The sequence below is a fragment of the Nanorana parkeri genome, unplaced genomic scaffold, assembly GCF_000935625.1.
Source record: "Nanorana parkeri isolate BGI_ZX_2015 unplaced genomic scaffold, ASM93562v1 scaffold768, whole genome shotgun sequence".
Taxonomy (NCBI): domain Eukaryota; kingdom Metazoa; phylum Chordata; class Amphibia; order Anura; family Dicroglossidae; genus Nanorana; species Nanorana parkeri.
The window spans coordinates 340898-349784 of record NW_017307036.1 but is presented as its reverse complement, the minus strand read 5'-3'; the positions used below and the strand labels follow the sequence as shown (position 1 = coordinate 349784).

At 39.0% G+C, this 8887-nt stretch overlaps 1 protein-coding gene across 3 annotated transcripts in view; it reads right to left on the bottom strand.

The window, feature by feature from the left end:
• Positions 1 to 8887, bottom strand: part of DOCK9 (dedicator of cytokinesis 9) — a 230536-nt gene that overhangs the window by 84605 nt on the left and 137044 nt on the right. The gene's annotated exons all lie outside the window — the stretch shown is intronic.

Here is an 8887-nt window from a genome sequence, read left to right as displayed (position 1 = left end):
ATGGTTTTTTTGTGCTGACTTACCCCGCCGAGCGTCGCGTCACTGCTGCTCCGGTAGGCGGAGCACCAGGTGGGGTCCTAATTTAGGTGGCCGGAGACTGCCAGATGACCCCGCTCGGAGCGCCGCCCACCGGAGCAGCAGTGACGCGACGCTCGGCGAGGTAAGTAAGAAAAAGAAAAACCCGCAGCGGCCAGTCAGCTCTGGTCAGGCGAGAGGAGTTCTAGGTGGGGTTCTAATTTAGCTGGCAGGCAACTCTAGGCCAGCTAAATTAGGACCCCACCTGGAGCTCCTCCCCCTGGACCAGCGCTGCCGCTGACTCGTCCCTGCTCTCTCCGGCACAGTGAGGGCAGATTTGGAGGGGGGTTCTATTAAGCAACTACCGTATATATTGCCTGCACTGAGTACTACAGAGTACATATAGAGTACACACTGCTAATACATTTACAATTATACTCTGCTAACATGAATGGATCAAATGATCTGTATGTAGCCCTGTACTATGGATCATTTAAGCTATTCATGTTAGCAGAAGATAATCGTAAATGTATTGTTGCAGGCACTCTATATGTACATGTACTATATACTACATATAGCACGCACTGCAACACTACATTTACAATTATCCTCTGCTAACATGAATGGATCAAATGATCTGTATGTAGCCCTGTACTATGGATCATTTAAGCTATTCATGTTAGCAGAAGATAATCGTAAATGTATTGTTGCAGGCACTCTATATGTACATGTACTATATACTACATATAGCACGCACTGCAACACTACATTTACAATTATCCTCTGCTAACATGAATGGATCAAATGATCTGTATGTAGCCCTGTACTATGGATCATTTAAGCTATTCATGTTAGCAGAAGATAATCGTAAATGTATTGTTGCAGGCACTCTATATGTACATGTACTATATACTACATATAGCACGCACTGCAACACTACATTTACAATTATCCTCTGCTAACATGAATGGATCAAATGATCTGTATGTAGCCCTGTACTATGGATCATTTAAGCTATTCATGTTAGCAGAAGATAATCGTAAATGTATTGTTGCAGGCACTCTATATGTACATGTACTATATACTACATATAGCACGCACTGCAACACTACATTTACAATTATCCTCTGCTAACATGAATGGATCAAATGATCTGTATGTAGCCCTGTACTATGGATCATTTAAGCTATTCATGTTAGCAGAAGATAATCGTAAATGTATTGTTGCAGGCACTCTATATGTACATGTACTATATACTACATATAGCACGCACTGCAACACTACATTTACAATTATCCTCTGCTAACATGAATGGATCAAATGATCTGTATGTAGCCCTGTACTATGGATCATTTAAAGTCACCTGTCCCTTTCAGAAAAAGTATCGGTAGTTGGTATCGGCAAGTACATGAGGGGATGTACTTGTACTTGGGCCTGAAAAAGTGGCATTGGGACATCCCTAATTACATGCATACATACTTGGCAATTTACCTTCCAGCATGTCCTTGGAGTGTGGTAGGAAACCGGAGTACCTGGAGGAAACCCACACAAGCACAGGGAGAACATGCAAACTCCATGCAAACAGTGTCCTGACTCGGGGACCTCCAGTGCTGCAAGGCAGAAGTGTTAACTATTAGGCACTCTGCTTGCAGCGCAGATGCAGTCAAATGTAATAGAGCCATTTATTCCAAACTGCATACAGCTATTTCAGGCTTGTATCAGTGCAGTGTATGGAAAAAATGGCTTCCAAAGAGTAGAGCTTGGGGACCAATAAGAAAGTAGAACCAGACAGGTTATGGTAAAGTGTACTTGCAATACACCAGCGGCTCTGGAGGCACATTTGGCCCAGAGGTACAAAGGAATGAATTGCATTGTTCTGCACACTATCCTAAAATATGGAATAATTCCCTTATTATATGGATTTGTAATGAAGTGAGACATGTCGATACCTTCATTTTTTTAAGGTGGCTTTAATGGATTTATACTTATTTAGAGGAGGATTTTTGTCTCCTTTAAGTTTTTCATAAATCCACACTATTTAGCCATAATGACGTGGACTGCTGACCATCACACCTACAACATTCACTACATGGCACAATGTACACTGAGTGGCCAGATTATTATGACCACCGAATCAGTACCACATTGGGCTGCCTCGTGACTCCACGAGATGTTGAAAGGTGATGCGAGGAATCTGACACTGCACTGTTGCCCTTCTGTTGTCTTGTACCAGTCTTGCCACTCTCCGTTCTGCCCTAACATTGACTAGTCGCTGACGGCCACAATTTGCACGTTCAGACCCAGATTTTCTGCTGACAGTCCAGTCTTTAAACACTTTAACAATGAGCCCCTCTTGAACATTTAACGAATTCTGCTGTTTTGCTGATACTCGCTCCATGGCTCAGAGCGCCAACAATCATCCTGCGTTCAAAGGCTGTTAAATCGCATTGTTTACCCATATCTTCAGAAAAAAATCACTTCTACGGTCGTGGTAAACAACCTGCTTCCCTATTTATAATGGTCTGGCCCTCTAGCAACTTCAGCGCAAACTTATAGCTAATTAGCCTACAAACGTCAGGTGGTCATAATAATCTGGCCACTCAGTGTATATGGACACCCCTCCAAGTGTTTGAGTTCAGGTATTTCCAGAAAAGGGTATTCTTAATGCTACAGCAAAAAAGGATATTATAGACAGTTTGGTTTCCAACTTTGTTGAAACAGTTTAGGTTAGGTCTTTTGAGCACAGAGCCCAGGCGTCAACCCTATTAAACACCTTTGGAAGGAATTAGTACCTGATTTGACAATCTCTTGGATCAATAGGGTCAAATTGCAACACATCACTCCAAAATCTCTTGACTCTTTTCCTGGAGAAGGTTTTTTTTTTTTAATAGTTGTACAGAAGAGGGGTGGGGTGCAATTTATAGTATTGCCCATGGTATTGGAATGGGATGCCCAACAAGCTCTAATAGTATAGATGTAAAAGGTAAGGTATTCATAAACGTTTGGCCATATAAAGTATCTGGTATGACTACTCTACTGATAATGAGTCAATCACCCTGGCAAATAACTTAGATGGTGGCAATGACCATTTGAGACAAGGAATTCGTTTTTTTCAAACTTTTATTAACCAATAAACAGAAATGGAGGGTGACACACAGATGAGCTAAATTATACTTTGCTTTCCATCCCACTAAGAGATAATAATATATATTGCTAGCACATATAGTCTTATAGGATTATTTCACAAAACAAACAAGAGCAGCAGGGGGTAATTTATACATAGTTAAGATTTTTTATTTTTTTTACATAACAGCTACTTTCCTCCTGCTATTCATTAGGCTTTACAGCAGCATTTGCCAGACCATAATTGATTAGATTTTATTTGTGTTCAGAAGTTCATAGCACACTGTTTTATAATTTGTACAATTAAAATACAACTGTGCCACATTGGAAACATTAGCCTAATTCCAGATGTGCAAGTACAATCCAAACCAAAGATGACGACAGCTAGCATAACCGCACTGGGAATTTGTGAACCCTTGAACTGAGTAACTGGTGAGGAAGTGGTATAGAAGCATGTGTCAGCTAAAGTGACTGTGCGGTGCTAATAAAACATCAAAACCTACTGTACAATTCACAACAAACACACACACAAAGGATGACCAACTGTCAAAAGTTTGCTTAGTTACATCACACACAGGATTATCTTTATGCTGAACAAAATTTAAACCACCCCTTTTACAGTGTTTAAGTACATTTAGGCCTTGTATCTTCTTCCTCTTTCTTACAAGTTTACCCATGACAGCCTATTTCTTTAAGAGATTTATAATTAGGCTGCGATGGGGGACCTCTCCTTAAAATGTTAGTGGCCTGGCTGTCATTCCACAACTTAAATATTTACATATCTCCAGAACAAATACACAAATCAGAAGTCTGACCTTTGTTGTTGCAGACCAGAAGCTACTAATGGAATGAGTGAATTTACACGACCACTGGATTTATGAAAATGAGGTTATCAATGGCAGAACCCATGTAAGCACTTACACAATGTTGTCATTAAACAGTAAAGTCATACACATCCAATGTCACACGTCTATACGTGTCCTAGTGCAAAAATAACAACACCAGAACTCTGCAAACCAACTAATGAAATGTCCTATAAGAAGCACTGGAAGACAACCTGTGGATAAATATGGCAATGTAGTGTAGTTTGTATTTTATACATGTAATCTAACGGTAGACTTTCACAAATGTTATAGGAAAAAATATTTCTGTTCGCACACTGCACATATTGCAGATTAACAAAGACTGGACCAAAAAACAGGTCAAATAGGATAACCCTAAACAAACTGTCAAAATAAGTAAAACGACTATTTACATTCTTATAGTGGTTGAGAAATCTCTCTTTTGTAAACAAGTTAGGGATTTTGGGCTGCAGCCACTACTATGCAACACTGAGCGTTTGAACAGTGTTTGAACGCTGTTCAAAAGCACAATTAATACAACACAGCAACATTTTTGTTACATTATATTTCACTGCTTAATCATATGCTGATCAAAGGAGTAATCTTTGATCTGTTTGTGATGTCCGTTAAAGCAGCCTTGCAAGTGAGAAAGAAAAAGAAGTTTTAGTTTTTTTTAAATAAAATTTGCTTGTATTTAACCCAATATCAACCCTAAAGTTGAAACCAATCAGCTCAAATTAACGCTTATTTTTTGCGGATTTTTTTTTTCTTTTTAATATGTAAACTTTTTCATTTTAGGATTAATTTTATTTAGTGCTGCATTAAAATAAAAATACGCAAAATGTAAAGTGTAAACACCTTTGCAATACTTTGTACCAGAATTGTAATTTTGGTTGAGAAATGTAATCGGTTTAAGTAACAATGTTCTTTAAAGCTGACCCATTACATAAATAACTGTATAAAGATTAAAAATGTTCTAAGAATATAAAAAACCTCTGCCCTTTCTTTAAATTAAAGAAAAAAAGAGCAAAAAGCTCCTACAGGAGCTACCAATGTAACATATCTGCTATTTTACTGGTTACCTAAAACTGATAAAAGATGACATCCGATTGGTTGCTGAAGGTCAGAAAATATTACTAATCTTTACACTATTACTAAATAAATCCCATTGAAAAATGTGTCAAATTTAAACACATCAGAGACATAATACTGTATGTGAGTTGCCCACTACCATAAATGCTGGTGACATCAGACTGGCATTCAACCTTCACTTTTTTCTTTAGACCTAAAAATGAAAAATACTATGTAGCAGGAAATACCACACATCATTCATATGTCTATTCCCAAGGGCCTGAGGGTCTTTGCGTCTGTCTGAGAGTCCTGTGGTCTGATTCACTAAACATTATACTGACAGACATTTCCCCATCATAACAGAAGATATTTAACTTTTTTTAAATCTGTATTCTACTTCATCCAGACTGTTTTTCTTCCAAATGCATTGCTGGACATGCCCTGTTTATTTCATGAGTGCTTTTCTGTATCATGCCTAGAACACATTCGTAAGAATGGCTAGAAAACAGTTACTGGCAAATAAAAAGCAACGATTCAGTCCAGCCATTTATTAATTTTACCCTGTATTTGAAATGTCGCCTGTATAATTACCTTAAGGGTTTATGCCGACTGATGTTCTTGTCAAACACTGCGTATAACAAGAAAAGGCTGCGTTTAGATCTTCTTTGCCAGGAGTTCAAACAGGCCCTAATAGGACATGCTGTGTCAAAAGAACAGCAGGAAAGCACAAAACAGGTCAAATGCAGCCTGAACGGCTGTGTACTGTTCCTTTAAAGTCAATGGGATTTTGTTGACCTATGTTTACAAATTCATTTTGTTTGAATTAACCAGATGTGAGAATGGGGCAAAAACAACGTTCTTAGTGTAATTTCTCTTCTGGTTGATTGTTCTTCCATGGGTATATCTATATAGAATATAGAGAGTGAATGAGAAAATGCCACATTAGGGCCACTATATGGAGCTGAGGATTACAGGAAATAAATATGTTAGTAAGGAGATACAATGTTGCAATTTAAGAGACTGCTGGTGGGGAAAAATGAACTATTGATATTATGAGAATAGCAATGGTTACATTTATATGCTCATTCTCTCCAGTGTTCTCTTGAATTAGATCTCGTTATTATGTATTTATTTCCTATCAATGGCCATGTGATATTTTCCCTATGCACACTTTCTATTCCAAAAGTTTTTAAAAGCCCAACTGCAGGGAAATTAAAAGTTTTACCGTGCAATGCGGATGCCCGACACTGGATGGGTTAACTGCTTGTTAATGCCCAGGCATCCTCATGCACAATGCAAGACTATGGAGCTTGCATTGTACATGATGATGCCAGCGGACCTTAGACCATCATAGCGAAAAGGAGAAGATGCTTAAGGGACAAAAACTGTAGAACCAGAACATGATGATCTTCCAAAGAAATTCAAACTTTATTCCACTTGTATCTATACAAAGAACACCCTCTGACGCGTTTCTGCCCTACTTGACCTTAGTCACCACTATGACTAAGGCAGAGTAAGGCAGAAATGCATCAGAGGGATGTTCTACAGTTTTTGAGCCTATCACTCCAGAAGAGACTCATCCAGGCACCGACGGATTACATGGATGCATTATAGGGGTGACCTGTGCGCTTTGTGTTTCTAGCTTAAGGTAAAGTCTAGCTGCCCGGAGGGGATAGGTGAAGCAAAAAATATATACTCACATCTATTAGGGAGGTCTGTACTGATAAAAATATATAGCGTAAAATTGCTTACCTTGTAAGAAGAAGAAAATACTAGTTTCCTGGCTGTGTCTAGTTTGAATACCTTCTAAATCACTAGTCCAGAACAAGCATGCAACAAGCAAAGTCAGAACTCGTCTTCTGCATACTTGTTCAGCATACGTGACTGAGAACATAGTAAACCAATGGGTTAGCATGAAATCCAGGCGACTAGCATTTTCAGAAGTGGCAATGAAAGCCTCCATGTGCTCCAAGTACAGGTTTCCTTTTAAGGCTTCACAGACAACAATGAATAATAACAGGGATGCACCAATACCATTTTTAAAAGACAGATACTCAAGTACTCACCAATACCAAATATCGATTTCTTTTTTCTAGTGTCATGTGATAGTTTTTCTAAAACAATACAGACTAATGATTTTAGGACAGTGGTAGAGCGCCATGGTCTGGTCACAGCTGCAAAAGCTGCACCCCTGGTAGTTCTGCCACACATTCCAAGCAGTAGAGAGACTACAAATCTCAGCAATACATTATACAGCAACGCAGAATACCACCAACTATAGAAGACTACAAATCCTAGCAATACATGATAGAGCAATGCAGAAAAATATGAAGCTACATACCCTGTTGCTCACCAAGGATGTGCAGTGTCTGAACAGGACTGTGTGGTCTCCCCAGGGATTTGCGGGGTCTAACCAGTTCTGTGTGCGGTCTCACCATGATGTGCTGGGTCTCCCCAGTGCTGTGCGTGCAGGTGGCAGAAAGAAGGAGGAAGAGGAGATGTACAGCTGATGCGGTAAACAGGCGCCGCAAGGTCCCCACAAGGCTGCCACGAGGTTCTTAGCAAGCGCGGGACCTGACGGCAGCCGAATGTATTTAAAAATATAAAGTGGCAGTATCGGCGCTTAGTATCAGGGCATTTTCACAAGTACTCATGAAGCTGCCCAGTATCGGTGCATCCCTAAATAATAGTATCAAAAATAATAAAATACCATTACACCACGCCAGAGATAAACAACATCACATGTTTGCATTGACTTCAGTAAGTGCCTCCATATTATTGAAGATGAAAAGTCACTGGAAGCAGCCTCTGCTGTAAAAAAGCTTGGCACAGCTTCTAAGCGCCTTGTTATTGGAAAGCTTATCTAGGAAATTCAGGCCTTCTACATTCTCATTCTAACAGTACACATTTACCATAGCTGCTTCCTCTATATCCAAAGGGAATTAGGAAACCAGATTATGCAATTCTGCACATACTGTGCTCACTTACAGCCTAATGAATACCAAATAGATATGATAACATTCACTTAAAAACAGTCATGTCATATAAGACAGAACAGAGGATTGTGAGTGGAACCCATGCAGCTATTATGGTCTTAATAAAGAACACAGCCAATAGAAGCTATTATCTGTACTTCAGGGCTCTGATCTGCAAGTTATGAAGCAAATAAAGTAAACTACAGGACACACCCCTGATAGACTCCAACAGCACGGTTGGTTTTGTGGCCTAAAATTTAGCCTGAAGATCAGGTCAACATTGTTAACCTGGGAAAAACAAACATGGCATACAGCACTGTATTTGTATTCGCATTCAGAAAAACATCCTCTTAATGGTGTCAATAAAATGTTTTTCAAAAAATATGATAAAATGAAACCATATACAGAGGAAACAAAAATGAACATGCATTTAAAAAAAAATAAAAGAAGGAATTTATCAAAACTGGAGCAGATAAAATCTGGAGCAGCTGTGCATGGCAACCAATCAGCTTCTTGTTCTCATTTTCAAAGCTTACCTGAACAAACTGAAGAGAGAAGCTGACTGGTTACTATGGGCAACTGCTCCAGATTCTGTCTGCTCTAGTTTTGATCAATTCCCCACCAATGTAGTTTAGTTCAAGATCCACTTTATTACAGTTTTATATTTAAAAAGTTGGGAGCCAAGTAAGACATGCAATAATCCTTTGGGAATATTCATATGGAAATAAAACATCTTGGAAACATAAGTAGTTCAGTAGGTTATGCGTGATTTGGCTTCCTTATACCCAGATATAGATCCTGAATGACTCAAACTGGCCATACACTGTAATTTTTTCTTTTTTTTCCCAGACAAAATGTAAG